Source organism: Scyliorhinus torazame, chromosome 23, assembly GCF_047496885.1.
Source record: "Scyliorhinus torazame isolate Kashiwa2021f chromosome 23, sScyTor2.1, whole genome shotgun sequence".
Classification (NCBI taxonomy): Eukaryota; Metazoa; Chordata; class Chondrichthyes; order Carcharhiniformes; family Scyliorhinidae; genus Scyliorhinus; species Scyliorhinus torazame.
The window spans coordinates 29,602,824-29,620,300 of NC_092729.1; positions in this window are offsets into that span (position 1 = coordinate 29,602,824).

A 17,477-nucleotide genomic window follows, 5' to 3' on the forward strand; every position below is an offset into this window, starting at 1 on the left:
CAGAGGTAGATGTGTATACTCTGTTCGCCCTGGTGCCGGTACTGAGTGAGCGATGCACTGTCAGAGGTAGATGTGTATACTCTGTTCGCCGTGGTGCCGGTACTGAGAGAGCGCTGCACTGTCAGAGGTAGATGTGTATACTCTGTTCGCCCTGGTGCCGGTAATGAGCGAGCGCTGCACTGTCAGAGGTAGATGTGTATACTCTGTTCACCCTGGTGCCGGTACTGAGCGAGCGCTGCACTGTCAGAGGTAGATGTTTATACTCTGTTCGCCGTGGTGCCGGTACTGAGGGAGCGCTGCACTGTCAGAGGTAGATGTGTATACTCTGTTCGCCCTGGTGCCGATACTGAGCGAGCGCTGCACTGTCAGAGGTAGATGTGTATACTCTGTTCACCCTTGTGCCGGTACTGAGTGAGCGATGCACTGTCAGAGGTAGATGTGTACACTCTGTTCGCCGTGGTGCCGGTACTGAGGGAGCGCTGCACTGTCAGAGGTAGATGTATATACTCTGTTCGCCCTGGTGCCGGTACAGAGGAAGCGCTGCACTGTCAGAGGTAGATGTGTATACTCTGTTCACCCTGGTGCCGGTACTGAGGGAGCGATGCACTGTCAGAGGTAGATGTGTATACTCTGTTCGCCCTGGTGCCGGTACTGAGGAAGCGCTGCACTGTCAGAGGTAGATGTGTATACTCTGTTCGCCCTGGTGCCGGTACTGAGCGAGCGCTGCACTGTCAGAGGTAGATGTGTATACTCTGTTCACCCTGGTGCCGGTACTGAGCGAGCGATGCACTGTCAGAGGTAGATGTGTATACTCTGTTCGCCGTGGTGCCGGTACTGAGTGAGCGCTGCACTCTCAGAGGTAGATGTGTATACTCTGTTCGCCCTGGTGCCGGTACTGAGTGAGCGCTGCACTGTCAGAGGTAGATGTGTATACTCTGTTCACCCTGGTGCCGGTACTGAGAGAGCGCTGCACTGTCAGAGGTAGATGTGTACACTCTGTTCACCCTCGTGCCGGTACTGAGCGAGCGCTGCACTGTCAGAGGTAGATGTGTATACTCTGTTCACCCTGGTGCCGGTACTGAGTGAGCGCTGCACTCTCAGAGGTAGAGGTGTATACTCTGTTCGCCGTGCTGCCGGTACTGAGTGAGCGCTGCACTGTCAGAGGTAGATGTGTATACTCAGTTCGCCGTGGTGCCGGTACAGAGAAAGCGCTGTTCTGTCAGAGGTAGATGTGTATACTCTGTTCGCCCTGGTGCCGGTACTGAGCGAGCGATGCACTGTCAGAGGTAGATGTGTATACTCTGTTCGCCGTGGTGCCGGTACTGAGCGAGCGCAGCACTGTCAGAGGTAGATGTGTATACTCTGTTCACCCTGGTGCCGGTACTGAGTGAGCGCTGCACTCTCAGAGGAAGATGTGTATACTCTGTTCACCCTGGTGCCGGTACTGAGTGAGCGCTGCACTCTCAGAGGTAGATGTGTATACTCTGTTCGCCGTGCTGCCGGTACTGAGTGAGCGCTGCACTGTCAGAGGTAGATGTGTATACTCTGTTCGCCGTGGTGCCGGTACTGAGAGAGCGCTGCACTGTCAGAGGTAGATGTGTATACTCTGTTCGCCCTGGTGCCGGTACTGAGTGAGTGCTGCACTTTCAGAGGTAGATGAGTATACTCTGTTCGCCCTGGTGCCGGTACTGAGAGACCGCTGCACTGTCAGAGGTAAATGTGTATACTCTCTTCGCCCTGGTGCCGGTACTGAGTGAGTGCTGCACTTTCAGAGGTAGATGAGTATACTCTGTTCGCCCTGGTGCCGGTACTGAGCGAGTGCTGCACTGTCAGAGGTAGATGTGTATACTCTGTTCGCCGTGGTGCCGGTACTGAGTGAGCGCTGCACTGTCAGAGGTAGATGTGTATACTCTGTTCGCCCTGGTGCCGGTACTGAGCGAGCGCTGAACTGTCAGAGGTAGATGTGTATACTGTGTTCGCCCTGGTGCCGGTAATGAGCGAGCGCTGCACTGTCAGAGGTAGATGTGTATACTCTGTTCACCCTGGTGCCGATACTGAGCGAGCGCTGCACTGTCAGAGGTAGATGTGTATACTCTGTTCGCCCTGGTGCCGGTACTGAGCGAGCGCTGCACTGTCAGAGGTAGATGTGTACACTCTGTTCACCCTCGTGCCGGTACTGAGCGAGCGCTGCACTGTCAGAGGTAGATGTGTATACTCTGTTCACCCTGGTGCCGGTACTGAGTGAGCGCTGCACTCTCAGAGGGAGAGGTGTATACTCTGTTCGCCGTGCTGCCGGTACTGAGTGAGCGCTGCACTGTCAGAGGTAGTTGTGTATACTCTGTTCGCCGTGGTGCCCGTACTGAGTGAGCGCTGCACTGTCAGAGGTAGTTGAGTATACTCTGTTCGCCGTGGTGCCGGTACTGAGAGAGCGCTGCACTGTCAGAGGTAGATGTGTATACTCTGTTCGCCGTGGTGCCGGTACTGAGAGAGCGCTGTACTGTCAGAGGTAGATGTGTATACTCTGTTCACCCTGGTGCCGGTACTGAGGGAGCGCTGCACTGTCAGAGGTAGATGTGTATACTCTGTTCGCCCTGGTGCCGGTACTGAGCGAGCGCTGCACTGTCAGAGGTAGATGTGTATACTCTGTTCACCCTGGTGCCGGTACTGAGCGAGCGCTGCACTGTCAGAGGTAGATGTGTATACTCTGTTCACCCTGGTGCCGGTACTGAGTGAGCGCTGTACTCTCAGAGGTAGATGTGTATACTCTGTTCGCCGTGCTGCCGGTACTGAGTGAGCGCTGCACTGTCAGAGGTAGATGTGTATACTCTGTTCACCCTTGTGCCGGTACTGAGTGAGCGATGCACTGTCAGAGGTAGATGTGTATACTCTGTTCGCCGTGATGCCGGTACTGAGGGAGCGCTGCACTGTCAGAGGTAGATGTGTATGCTCTGTTCGCCCTGGTTCCGGTACAGAGGAAGCGCTGCACTGTCAGAGGTAGATGTGTATACTCTGTTCACCCTGGTGCCGGTACTGAGGGAGCGATGCACTGTCAGAGGTAGATGTGTATACTCTGTTCGCCCTGGTGCCGGTACTGAGGAAGCGCTGCACTGTCAGAGGTAGATGTGTATACTCTGTTCGCCCTGGTGCCGGTACTGAGTGAGCGATGCACTGTCAGAGGTAGATGTGTATACTCTGTTCGCCGTGGTGCCGGTACTGAGAGAGCGCTGCACTGTCAGAGGTAGATGTGTATACTCTGTTCGCCCTGGTGCCGGTAATGAGCGAGCGCTGCACTGTCAGAGGTAGATGTGTATACTCTGTTCACCCTGGTGCCGGTACTGAGCGAGCGCTGCACTGTCAGAGGTAGATGTTTATACTCTGTTCGCCGTGGTGCCGGTACTGAGGGAGCGCTGCACTGTCAGAGGTAGATGTGTATACTCTGTTCGCCCTGGTGCCGATACTGAGCGAGCGCTGCACTGTCAGAGGTAGATGTGTATACTCTGTTCACCCTTGTGCCGGTACTGAGTGAGCGATGCACTGTCAGAGGTAGATGTGTACACTCTGTTCGCCGTGGTGCCGGTACTGAGGGAGCGCTGCACTGTCAGAGGTAGATGTATATACTCTGTTCGCCCTGGTGCCGGTACAGAGGAAGCGCTGCACTGTCAGAGGTAGATGTGTATACTCTGTTCACCCTGGTGCCGGTACTGAGGGAGCGATGCACTGTCAGAGGTAGATGTGTATACTCTGTTCGCCCTGGTGCCGGTACTGAGGAAGCGCTGCACTGTCAGAGGTAGATGTGTATACTCTGTTCGCCCTGGTGCCGGTACTGAGCGAGCGCTGCACTGTCAGAGGTAGATGTGTATACTCTGTTCACCCTGGTGCCGGTACTGAGCGAGCGATGCACTGTCAGAGGTAGATGTGTATACTCTGTTCGCCGTGGTGCCGGTACTGAGTGAGCGCTGCACTCTCAGAGGTAGATGTGTATACTCTGTTCGCCCTGGTGCCGGTACTGAGTGAGCGCTGCACTGTCAGAGGTAGATGTGTATACTCTGTTCACCCTGGTGCCGGTACTGAGAGAGCGCTGCACTGTCAGAGGTAGATGTGTACACTCTGTTCACCCTCGTGCCGGTACTGAGCGAGCGCTGCACTGTTAGAGGTAGATGTGTATACTCTGTTCACCCTGGTGCCGGTACTGAGTGAGCGCTGCACTCTCAGAGGTAGAGGTGTATACTCTGTTCGCCGTGCTGCCGGTACTGAGTGAGCGCTGCACTGTCAGAGGTAGATGTGTATACTCAGTTCGCCGTGGTGCCGGTACAGAGAAAGCGCTGTTCTGTCAGAGGTAGATGTGTATACTCTGTTCGCCCTGGTGCCGGTACTGAGCGAGCGATGCACTGTCAGAGGTAGATTGATATACTCTGTTCGCCGTGGTGCCGGTACTGAGCGAGCGCAGCACTGTCAGAGGTAGATGTGTATACTCTGTTCACCCTGGTGCCGGTACTGAGTGAGCGCTGCACTCTCAGAGGTAGATGTGTATACTCTGTTCACCCTGGTGCCGGTACTGAGTGAGCGCTGCACTCTCAGAGGTAGATGTGTATACTCTGTTCGCCGTGCTGCCGGTACTGAGTGAGCGCTGCACTGTCAGAGGTAGATGTGTATACTCTGTTCGCCGTGGTGCCGGTACTGAGAGAGCGCTGCACTGTCAGAGGTAGATGTGTATACTCTGTTCGCCCTGGTGCCGGTACTGAGTGAGTGCTGCACTTTCAGAGGTAGATGAGTATACTCTGTTCGCCCTGGTGCCGGTACTGAGAGACCGCTGCACTGTCAGAGGTAAATGTGTATACTCTCTTCGCCCTGGTGCCGGTACTGAGTGAGTGCTGCACTTTCAGAGGTAGATGAGTATACTCTGTTCGCCCTGGTGCCGGTACTGAGCGAGTGCTGCACTGTCAGAGGTAGATGTGTATAATCTGTTCGCCGTTTTGCCGGTACTGAGTGAGCGCTGCACTGTCAGAGGTAGATGTGTATACTCTGTTCGCCCTGGTGCCGGTACTGAGCGAGCGCTGAACTGTCAGAGGTAGATGTGTATACTGTGTTCGCCCTGGTGCCGGTAATGAGCGAGCGCTGCACTGTCAGAGGTAGATGTGTATACTCTGTTCGCCCTGGTGCCGATACTGAGCGAGCGCTGCACTGTCAGAGGTAGATGTGTATACTCTGTTCACCCTTGTGCCGGTACTGAGTGAGCGATGCACTGTCAGAGGTAGATGTGTACACTCTGTTCGCCGTGGTGCCGGTACTGAGGGAGCGCTGCACTGTCAGAGGTAGATGTATATACTCTGTTCGCCCTGGTGCCGGTACAGAGGAAGCGCTGCACTGTCAGAGGTAGATGTGTATACTCTGTTCACCCTGGTGCCGGTACTGAGGGAGCGATGCACTGTCAGAGGTAGATGTGTATACTCTGTTCGCCCTGGTGCCGGTACTGAGGAAGCGCTGCACTGTCAGAGGTAGATGTGTATACTCTGTTCGCCCTGGTGCCGGTACTGAGCGAGCGCTGCACTGTCAGAGGTAGATGTGTATACTCTGTTCACCCTGGTGCCGGTACTGAGCGAGCGATGCACTGTCAGAGGTAGATGTGTATACTCTGTTCGCCGTGGTGCCGGTACTGAGTGAGCGCTGCACTCTCAGAGGTAGATGTGTATACTCTGTTCGCCCTGGTGCCGGTACTGAGTGAGCGCTGCACTGTCAGAGGTAGATGTGTATACTCTGTTCACCCTGGTGCCGGTACTGAGAGAGCGCTGCACTGTCAGAGGTAGATGTGTACACTCTGTTCACCCTCGTGCCGGTACTGAGCGAGCGCTGCACTGTTAGAGGTAGATGTGTATACTCTGTTCACCCTGGTGCCGGTACTGAGTGAGCGCTGCACTCTCAGAGGTAGAGGTGTATACTCTGTTCGCCGTGCTGCCGGTACTGAGTGAGCGCTGCACTGTCAGAGGTAGATGTGTATACTCAGTTCGCCGTGGTGCCGGTACAGAGAAAGCGCTGTTCTGTCAGAGGTAGATGTGTATACTCTGTTCGCCCTGGTGCCGGTACTGAGCGAGCGATGCACTGTCAGAGGTAGATTGATATACTCTGTTCGCCGTGGTGCCGGTACTGAGCGAGCGCAGCACTGTCAGAGGTAGATGTGTATACTCTGTTCACCCTGGTGCCGGTACTGAGTGAGCGCTGCACTCTCAGAGGTAGATGTGTATACTCTGTTCACCCTGGTGCCGGTACTGAGTGAGCGCTGCACTCTCAGAGGTAGATGTGTATACTCTGTTCGCCGTGCTGCCGGTACTGAGTGAGCGCTGCACTGTCAGAGGTAGATGTGTATACTCTGTTCGCCGTGGTGCCGGTACTGAGAGAGCGCTGCACTGTCAGAGGTAGATGTGTATACTCTGTTCGCCCTGGTGCCGGTACTGAGTGAGTGCTGCACTTTCAGAGGTAGATGAGTATACTCTGTTCGCCCTGGTGCCGGTACTGAGAGACCGCTGCACTGTCAGAGGTAAATGTGTATACTCTCTTCGCCCTGGTGCCGGTACTGAGTGAGTGCTGCACTTTCAGAGGTAGATGAGTATACTCTGTTCGCCCTGGTGCCGGTACTGAGCGAGTGCTGCACTGTCAGAGGTAGATGTGTATAATCTGTTCGCCGTGGTGCCGGTACTGAGTGAGCGCTGCACTGTCAGAGGTAGATGTGTATACTCTGTTCGCCCTGGTGCCGGTACTGAGCGAGCGCTGAACTGTCAGAGGTAGATGTGTATACTGTGTTCGCCCTGGTGCCGGTAATGAGCGAGCGCTGCACTGTCAGAGGTAGATGTGTATACTCTGTTCACCCTGGTGCCGATACTGAGCGAGCGCTGCACTGTCAGAGGTAGATGTTTATACTCTGTTCGCCGTGGTGCCGGTACTGAGGGAGCGCTGCACTGTCAGAGGTAGATGTGTATACTCTTTTCGCCCTGGTGCCGATACTGAGCGAGCGCTGCACTGTCAGAGGTAGATGTGTATACTCTGTTCACCCTGGTGCCGGTACTCAGTGAGCGATGCACTGTCAGAGGTAGATGTGTATACTCTGTTCGCCGTGGTGCCGGTACTGAGGGTGCGCTGCACTGTCAGAGGTAGATATGTATACTCTGTTCGCCCTGGTGCCGGTACAGAGGAAGCGCTGCACTGTCAGAGGTAGATGTGTATACTCTGTTCACGCTGGTGCCGGTACTGAGGGAGCGATGCACTGTCAGAGGTAGATGTGTATACTCAGTTCGCCGTGGTGCCGGTACAGAGAAAGCGCTGTTCTGTCAGAGGTAGATGTGTATACTCTGTTCGCCCTGGTGCCGGTACTGAGCGAGCGATGCACTGTCAGAGGTAGATGTGTATACTCTGTTCGCCGTGGTGCCGGTACTGAGCGAGCGCAGCACTGTCAGAGGTAGATGTGTATACTCTGTTCACCCTGGTGCCGGTACTGAGTGAGCGCTGCACTCTCAGAGGTAGATGTGTATACTCTGTTCACCCTGGTGCCGGTACTGAGTGAGCGCTGCACTCTCAGAGGTAGATGTGTATACTCTGTTCGCCGTGCTGCCGGTACTGAGTGAGCGCTGCACTGTCAGAGGTAGATGTGTATACTCTGTTCGCCGTGGTGCCGGTACTGAGAGAGCGCTGCACTGTCAGAGGTAGATGTGTATACTCTGTTCGCCCTGGTGCCGGTACTGAGTGAGTGCTGCACTTTCAGAGGTAGATGAGTATACGCTGTTCGCCCTGGTGCCGGTACTGAGAGACCGCTGCACTGTCAGAGGTAAATGTGTATACTCTCTTCGCCCTGGTGCCGGTACTGAGTGAGTGCTGCACTTTCAGAGGTAGATGAGTATACTCTGTTCGCCCTGGTGCCGGTACTGAGCGAGTGCTGCACTGTCAGAGGTAGATGTGTATACTCTGTTCGCCGTGGTGCCGGTACTGAGTGAGCGCTGCACTGTCAGAGGTAGATGTGTATACTCTGTTCGCCCTGGTGCCGGTACTGAGCGAGCGCTGAACTGTCAGAGGTAGATGTGTATACTGTGTTCGCCCTGGTGCCGGTAATGAGCGAGCGCTGCACTGTCAGAGGTAGATGTGTATACTCTGTTCACCCTGGTGCCGATACTGAACGAGCGCTGCACTGTCAGAGGTAGATGTGTATACTCTGTTCGCCCTGGTGCCGGTACAGAGGAAGCGCTGCACTGTCAGAGGTAGATGTGTATACTCTGTTCACGCTGGTGCCGGTACTGAGGGAGCGATGCACTGTCAGAGGTAGATGTGTATACTCTGTTCGCACTGGTGCCGGTACTGAGGAAGCGCTGCACTGTCAGAGGTAGATGTGTATACTCTGTTGGCCCTGGTGCCGGTACTGAGCGAGCGCTGCACTGTCAGAGGTAGATGTGTATACTCTGTTCACCCTGGTGCCGGTACTGAGCGAGCGATGCAATGTCAGATGTAGATGTGTATACTCTGTTCGCCCTGGTGCCGGTACTGAGTGAGCGCTGCACTGTCAGAGGTAGATGTGTATACTCTGTTCACCCTGGTGCCGGTACTGAGGGAGCGATGCACTGTCAGAGGTAGATGTGTATACTCTATTGGCCCTGGTGCCGGTACTGAGCGAGCGCTGCACTGTCAGAGGTAGATGTGTATACTCTGTTCACCCTGGTGCCGGTATTGAGCGAGCGATGCAATGTCAGATGTAGATGTGTATACTCTGTTCGCCCTGGTGCCTGTACTGAGTGAGCGCTGCACTGTCAGAGGTAGATGTGTATACTCTGTTCGCCGTGGTGCCGGTACTGAGAGAGCGCTGCACTGTCAGAGGTAGATGTGTACACTCTGTTCACCCTCGTGCCGGTACTGAGCGAGCGCTGCACTGTCAGAGGTAGATGTGTATACTCTGTTCACCCTGGCGCCGGTACTGAGTGAGCGCTGCACTCTCAGAGGGAGAGGTGTATACTCTGTTCGCCGTGCTGCCGGTACTGAGTGAGCGGTGCACTGTCAGAGGTAGTTGTGTATACTCTGTTCGCCGTGGTGCCGGTACTGAGTGAGCGCTGCACTGTCAGAGGTAGTTGAGTATACTCTGTTCGCCGTGGTGCCGGTACTGAGAGAGCGCTGCACTGTCAGAGGTAGATGTGTATACTCTGTTCGCCGTGGTGCCGGTACTGAGAGAGCGCTGTACTGTCAGAGGTAGATGTGTATACTCTGTTCACCCTGGTGCCGGTACTGAGGGAGCGCTGCACTGTCAGAGGTAGATGTGTATACTCTGTTCGCCCTGGTGCCGGTACTGAGCGAGCGCTGCACTGTCAGAGGTAGATGTGTATACTCTGTTCACCCTGGTGCCGGTACTGAGCGAGCGCTGCACTGTCAGAGGTAGATGTGTATACTCTGTTCACCCTGGTGCCGGTACTGAGTGAGCGCTGCACTCTCAGAGGTAGATGTGTATACTCTGTTCACCCTGGTGCCGGTACTGAGTGAGCGATGCACTGTCAGAGGTAGATGTGTATACTCTGTTCGCCGTGCTGCCGGTACTGAGTGAGCGCTGCACTGTCAGAGGTAGATGTGTATACTCTGTTCACCCTTGTGCCGGTACTGAGTGAGCGATGCACTGTCAGAGGTAGATGAGTATACTCTGTTCGCCCTGGTGCCGGTACTGAGAGACCGCTGCACTGTCAGAGGTAAATGTGTATACTCTCTTCGCCCTGGTGCCGGTACTGAGTGAGTGCTGCACTTTCAGAGGTAGATGAGTATACTCTGTTCGCCCTGGTGCCGGTACTGAGCGAGTGCTGCACTGTCAGAGGTAGATGTGTATACTCTGTTCGCCGTGGTGCCGGTACTGAGTGAGCGCTGCACTGTCAGAGGTAGATGTGTATACTCTATTCGCCCTGGTGCCGGTACTGAGCGAGCGCTGAACTGTCAGAGGTAGATGTGTATACTGTGTTCGCCCTGGTGCCGGTAATGAGCGAGCGCTGCACTGTCAGAGGTAGATGTGTATACTCTGTTCACCCTGGTGCCGATACTGAGCGAGCGCTGCACTGTCAGAGGTAGATGTTTATACTCTGTTCGCCGTGGTGCCGGTACTGAGGGAGCGCTGCACTGTCAGAGGTAGATGTGTATACTCTTTTCGCCCTGGTGCCGATACTGAGCGAGCGCTGCACTGTCAGAGGTAGATGTGTATACTCTGTTCACCCTGGTGCCGGTACTCAGTGAGCGATGCACTGTCAGAGGTAGATGTGTATACTCTGTTCGCCGTGGTGCCGGTACTGAGGGTGCGCTGCACTGTCAGAGGTAGATATGTATACTCTGTTCGCCCTGGTGCCGGTACAGAGGAAGCGCTGCACTGTCAGAGGTAGATGTGTATACTCTGTTCACGCTGGTGCCGGTACTGAGGGAGCGATGCACTGTCAGAGGTAGATGTGTATACTCAGTTCGCCGTGGTGCCGGTACAGAGAAAGCGCTGTTCTGTCAGAGGTAGATGTGTATACTCTGTTCGCCCTGGTGCCGGTACTGAGCGAGCGATGCACTGTCAGAGGTAGATGTGTATACTCTGTTCGCCGTGGTGCCGGTACTGAGCGAGCGCAGCACTGTCAGAGGTAGATGTGTATACTCTGTTCACCCTGGTGCCGGTACTGAGTGAGCGCTGCACTCTCAGAGGTAGATGTGTATACTCTGTTCACCCTGGTGCCGGTACTGAGTGAGCGCTGCACTCTCAGAGGTAGATGTGTATACTCTGTTCGCCGTGCTGCCGGTACTGAGTGAGCGCTGCACTGTCAGAGGTAGATGTGTATACTCTGTTCGCCGTGGTGCCGGTACTGAGAGAGCGCTGCACTGTCAGAGGTAGATGTGTATACTCTGTTCGCCCTGGTGCCGGTACTGAGTGAGTGCTGCACTTTCAGAGGTAGATGAGTATACGCTGTTCGCCCTGGTGCCGGTACTGAGAGACCGCTGCACTGTCAGAGGTAAATGTGTATACTCTCTTCGCCCTGGTGCCGGTACTGAGTGAGTGCTGCACTTTCAGAGGTAGATGAGTATACTCTGTTCGCCCTGGTGCCGGTACTGAGCGAGTGCTGCACTGTCAGAGGTAGATGTGTATACTCTGTTCGCCGTGGTGCCGGTACTGAGTGAGCGCTGCACTGTCAGAGGTAGATGTGTATACTCTGTTCGCCCTGGTGCCGGTACTGAGCGAGCGCTGAACTGTCAGAGGTAGATGTGTATACTGTGTTCGCCCTGGTGCCGGTAATGAGCGAGCGCTGCACTGTCAGAGGTAGATGTGTATACTCTGTTCACCCTGGTGCCGATACTGAGCGAGCGCTGCACTGTCAGAGGTAGATGTGTATACTCTGTTCGCCCTGGTGCCGGTACAGAGGAAGCGCTGCACTGTCAGAGGTAGATGTGTATACTCTGTTCACGCTGGTGCCGGTACTGAGGGAGCGATGCACTGTCAGAGGTAGATGTGTATACTCTGTTCGCACTGGTGCCGGTACTGAGGAAGCGCTGCACTGTCAGAGGTAGATGTGTATACTCTGTTGGCCCTGGTGCCGGTACTGAGCGAGCGCTGCACTGTCAGAGGTAGATGTGTATACTCTGTTCACCCTGGTGCCGGTACTGAGCGAGCGATGCAATGTCAGATGTAGATGTGTATACTCTGTTCGCCCTGGTGCCGGTACTGAGTGAGCGCTGCACTGTCAGAGGTAGATGTGTATACTCTGTTCACCCTGGTGCCGGTACTGAGGGAGCGATGCACTGTCAGAGGTAGATGTGTATACTCTATTGGCCCTGGTGCCGGTACTGAGCGAGCGCTGCACTGTCAGAGGTAGATGTGTATACTCTGTTCACCCTGGTGCCGGTATTGAGCGAGCGATGCAATGTCAGATGTAGATGTGTATACTCTGTTCGCCCTGGTGCCTGTACTGAGTGAGCGCTGCACTGTCAGAGGTAGATGTGTATACTCTGTTCGCCGTGGTGCCGGTACTGAGAGAGCGCTGCACTGTCAGAGGTAGATGTGTACACTCTGTTCACCCTCGTGCCGGTACTGAGCGAGCGCTGCACTGTCAGAGGTAGATGTGTATACTCTGTTCACCCTGGTGCCGGTACTGAGTGAGCGCTGCACTCTCAGAGGGAGAGGTGTATACTCTGTTCACCCTGGTGCCGGTACTGAGTGAGCGCTGCACTCTCAGAGGTAGATGTGTATACTCTGTTCACCCTGGTGCCGGTACTGAGTGAGCGCTGCACTCTCAGAGGTAGATGTGTATACTCTGTTCGCCGTGCTGCCGGTACTGAGTGAGCGCTGCACTGTCAGAGGTAGATGTGTATACTCTGTTCGCCGTGGTGCCGGTACTGAGAGAGCGCTGCACTGTCAGAGGTAGATGTGTATACTCTGTTCGCCCTGGTGCCGGTACTGAGTGAGTGCTGCACTTTCAGAGGTAGATGAGTATACTCTGTTCGCCCTGGTGCCGGTACTGAGAGACCGCTGCACTGTCAGAGGTAAATGTGTATACTCTCTTCGCCCTGGTGCCGGTACTGAGTGAGTGCTGCACTTTCAGAGGTAGATGAGTATACTCTGTTCGCCCTGGTGCCGGTACTGAGCGAGTGCTGCACTGTCAGAGGTAGATGTGTATAATCTGTTCGCCGTGGTGCCGGTACTGAGTGAGCGCTGCACTGTCAGAGGTAGATGTGTATACTCTGTTCGCCCTGGTGCCGGTACTGAGCGAGCGCTGAACTGTCAGAGGTAGATGTGTATACTGTGTTCGCCCTGGTGCCGGTAATGAGCGAGCGCTGCACTGTCAGAGGTAGATGTGTATACTCTGTTCACCCTGGTGCCGATACTGAGCGAGCGCTGCACTGTCAGAGGTAGATGTTTATACTCTGTTCGCCGTGGTGCCGGTACTGAGGGAGCGCTGCACTGTCAGAGGTAGATGTGTATACTCTTTTCGCCCTGGTGCCGATACTGAGCGAGCGCTGCACTGTCAGAGGTAGATGTGTATACTCTGTTCACCCTGGTGCCGGTACTCAGTGAGCGATGCACTGTCAGAGGTAGATGTGTATACTCTGTTCGCCGTGGTGCCGGTACTGAGGGTGCGCTGCACTGTCAGAGGTAGATATGTATACTCTGTTCGCCCTGGTGCCGGTACAGAGGAAGCGCTGCACTGTCAGAGGTAGATGTGTATACTCTGTTCACGCTGGTGCCGGTACTGAGGGAGCGATGCACTGTCAGAGGTAGATGTGTATACTCAGTTCGCCGTGGTGCCGGTACAGAGAAAGCGCTGTTCTGTCAGAGGTAGATGTGTATACTCTGTTCGCCCTGGTGCCGGTACTGAGCGAGCGATGCACTGTCAGAGGTAGATGTGTATACTCTGTTCGCCGTGGTGCCGGTACTGAGCGAGCGCAGCACTGTCAGAGGTAGATGTGTATACTCTGTTCACCCTGGTGCCGGTACTGAGTGAGCGCTGCACTCTCAGAGGTAGATGTGTATACTCTGTTCACCCTGGTGCCGGTACTGAGTGAGCGCTGCACTCTCAGAGGTAGATGTGTATACTCTGTTCGCCGTGCTGCCGGTACTGAGTGAGCGCTGCACTGTCAGAGGTAGATGTGTATACTCTGTTCGCCGTGGTGCCGGTACTGAGAGAGCGCTGCACTGTCAGAGGTAGATGTGTATACTCTGTTCGCCCTGGTGCCGGTACTGAGTGAGTGCTGCACTTTCAGAGGTAGATGAGTATACGCTGTTCGCCCTGGTGCCGGTACTGAGAGACCGCTGCACTGTCAGAGGTAAATGTGTATACTCTCTTCGCCCTGGTGCCGGTACTGAGTGAGTGCTGCACTTTCAGAGGTAGATGAGTATACTCTGTTCGCCCTGGTGCCGGTACTGAGCGAGTGCTGCACTGTCAGAGGTAGATGTGTATACTCTGTTCGCCGTGGTGCCGGTACTGAGTGAGCGCTGCACTGTCAGAGGTAGATGTGTATACTCTGTTCGCCCTGGTGCCGGTACTGAGCGAGCGCTGAACTGTCAGAGGTAGATGTGTATACTGTGTTCGCCCTGGTGCCGGTAATGAGCGAGCGCTGCACTGTCAGAGGTAGATGTGTATACTCTGTTCACCCTGGTGCCGATACTGAACGAGCGCTGCACTGTCAGAGGTAGATGTGTATACTCTGTTCGCCCTGGTGCCGGTACAGAGGAAGCGCTGCACTGTCAGAGGTAGATGTGTATACTCTGTTCACGCTGGTGCCGGTACTGAGGGAGCGATGCACTGTCAGAGGTAGATGTGTATACTCTGTTCGCACTGGTGCCGGTACTGAGGAAGCGCTGCACTGTCAGAGGTAGATGTGTATACTCTGTTGGCCCTGGTGCCGGTACTGAGCGAGCGCTGCACTGTCAGAGGTAGATGTGTATACTCTGTTCACCCTGGTGCCGGTACTGAGCGAGCGATGCAATGTCAGATGTAGATGTGTATACTCTGTTCGCCCTGGTGCCGGTACTGAGTGAGCGCTGCACTGTCAGAGGTAGATGTGTATACTCTGTTCACCCTGGTGCCGGTACTGAGGGAGCGATGCACTGTCAGAGGTAGATGTGTATACTCTATTGGCCCTGGTGCCGGTACTGAGCGAGCGCTGCACTGTCAGAGGTAGATGTGTATACTCTGTTCACCCTGGTGCCGGTATTGAGCGAGCGATGCAATGTCAGATGTAGATGTGTATACTCTGTTCGCCCTGGTGCCTGTACTGAGTGAGCGCTGCACTGTCAGAGGTAGATGTGTATACTCTGTTCGCCGTGGTGCCGGTACTGAGAGAGCGCTGCACTGTCAGAGGTAGATGTGTACACTCTGTTCACCCTCGTGCCGGTACTGAGCGAGCGCTGCACTGTCAGAGGTAGATGTGTATACTCTGTTCACCCTGGCGCCGGTACTGAGTGAGCGCTGCACTCTCAGAGGGAGAGGTGTATACTCTGTTCGCCGTGCTGCCGGTACTGAGTGAGCGGTGCACTGTCAGAGGTAGTTGTGTATACTCTGTTCGCCGTGGTGCCGGTACTGAGTGAGCGCTGCACTGTCAGAGGTAGTTGAGTATACTCTGTTCGCCGTGGTGCCGGTACTGAGAGAGCGCTGCACTGTCAGAGGTAGATGTGTATACTCTGTTCGCCGTGGTGCCGGTACTGAGAGAGCGCTGTACTGTCAGAGGTAGATGTGTATACTCTGTTCACCCTGGTGCCGGTACTGAGGGAGCGCTGCACTGTCAGAGGTAGATGTGTATACTCTGTTCGCCCTGGTGCCGGTACTGAGCGAGCGCTGCACTGTCAGAGGTAGATGTGTATACTCTGTTCACCCTGGTGCCGGTACTGAGCGAGCGCTGCACTGTCAGAGGTAGATGTGTATACTCTGTTCACCCTGGTGCCGGTACTGAGTGAGCGCTGCACTCTCAGAGGTAGATGTGTATACTCTGTTCACCCTGGTGCCGGTACTGAGTGAGCGATGCACTGTCAGAGGTAGATGTGTATACTCTGTTCGCCGTGCTGCCGGTACTGAGTGAGCGCTGCACTGTCAGAGGTAGATGTGTATACTCTGTTCACCCTTGTGCCGGTACTGAGTGAGCGATGCACTGTCAGAGGTAGATGAGTATACTCTGTTCGCCCTGGTGCCGGTACTGAGAGACCGCTGCACTGTCAGAGGTAAATGTGTATACTCTCTTCGCCCTGGTGCCGGTACTGAGTGAGTGCTGCACTTTCAGAGGTAGATGAGTATACTCTGTTCGCCCTGGTGCCGGTACTGAGCGAGTGCTGCACTGTCAGAGGTAGATGTGTATACTCTGTTCGCCGTGGTGCCGGTACTGAGTGAGCGCTGCACTGTCAGAGGTAGATGTGTATACTCTATTCGCCCTGGTGCCGGTACTGAGCGAGCGCTGAACTGTCAGAGGTAGATGTGTATACTGTGTTCGCCCTGGTGCCGGTAATGAGCGAGCGCTGCACTGTCAGAGGTAGATGTGTATACTCTGTTCACCCTGGTGCCGATACTGAGCGAGCGCTGCACTGTCAGAGGTAGATGTTTATACTCTGTTCGCCGTGGTGCCGGTACTGAGGGAGCGCTGCACTGTCAGAGGTAGATGTGTATACTCTTTTCGCCCTGGTGCCGATACTGAGCGAGCGCTGCACTGTCAGAGGTAGATGTGTATACTCTGTTCACCCTGGTGCCGGTACTCAGTGAGCGATGCACTGTCAGAGGTAGATGTGTATACTCTGTTCGCCGTGGTGCCGGTACTGAGGGTGCGCTGCACTGTCAGAGGTAGATATGTATACTCTGTTCGCCCTGGTGCCGGTACAGAGGAAGCGCTGCACTGTCAGAGGTAGATGTGTATACTCTGTTCACGCTGGTGCCGGTACTGAGGGAGCGATGCACTGTCAGAGGTAGTTGTGTATACTCAGTTCGCCGTGGTGCCGGTACAGAGAAAGCGCTGTTCTGTCAGAGGTAGATGTGTATACTCTGTTCGCCCTGGTGCCGGTACTGAGCGAGCGATGCACTGTCAGAGGTAGATGTGTATACTCTGTTCGCCGTGGTGCCGGTACTGAGCGAGCGCAGCACTGTCAGAGGTAGATGTGTATACTCTGTTCACCCTGGTGCCGGTACTGAGTGAGCGCTGCACTCTCAGAGGTAGATGTGTATACTCTGTTCACCCTGGTGCCGGTACTGAGTGAGCGCTGCACTCTCAGAGGTAGATGTGTATACTCTGTTCGCCGTGCTGCCGGTACTGAGTGAGCGCTGCACTGTCAGAGGTAGATGTGTATACTCTGTTCGCCGTGGTGCCGGTACTGAGAGAGCGCTGCACTGTCAGAGGTAGATGTGTATACTCTGTTCGCCCTGGTGCCGGTACTGAGTGAGTGCTGCACTTTCAGAGGTAGATGAGTATACGCTGTTCGCCCTGGTGCCGGTACTGAGAGACCGCTGCACTGTCAGAGGTAAATGTGTATACTCTCTTCGCCCTGGTGCCGGTACTGAGTGAGTGCTGCACTTTCAGAGGTAGATGAGTATACTCTGTTCGCCCTGGTGCCGGTACTGAGCGAGTGCTGCACTGTCAGAGGTAGATGTGTATACTCTGTTCGCCGTGGTGCCGGTACTGAGTGAGCGCTGCACTGTCAGAGGTAGATGTGTATACTCTGTTCGCCCTGGTGCCGGTACTGAGCGAGCGCTGAACTGTCAGAGGTAGATGTGTATACTGTGTTCGCCCTGGTGCCGGTAATGAGCGAGCGCTGCACTGTCAGAGGTAGATGTGTATACTCTGTTCACCCTGGTGCCGATACTGAGCGAGCGCTGCACTGTCAGAGGTAGATGTGTATACTCTGTTCGCCCTGGTGCCGGTACAGAGGAAGCGCTGCACTGTCAGAGGTAGATGTGTATACTCTGTTCACGCTGGTGCCGGTACTGAGGGAGCGATGCACTGTCAGAGGTAGATGTGTATACTCTGTTCGCACT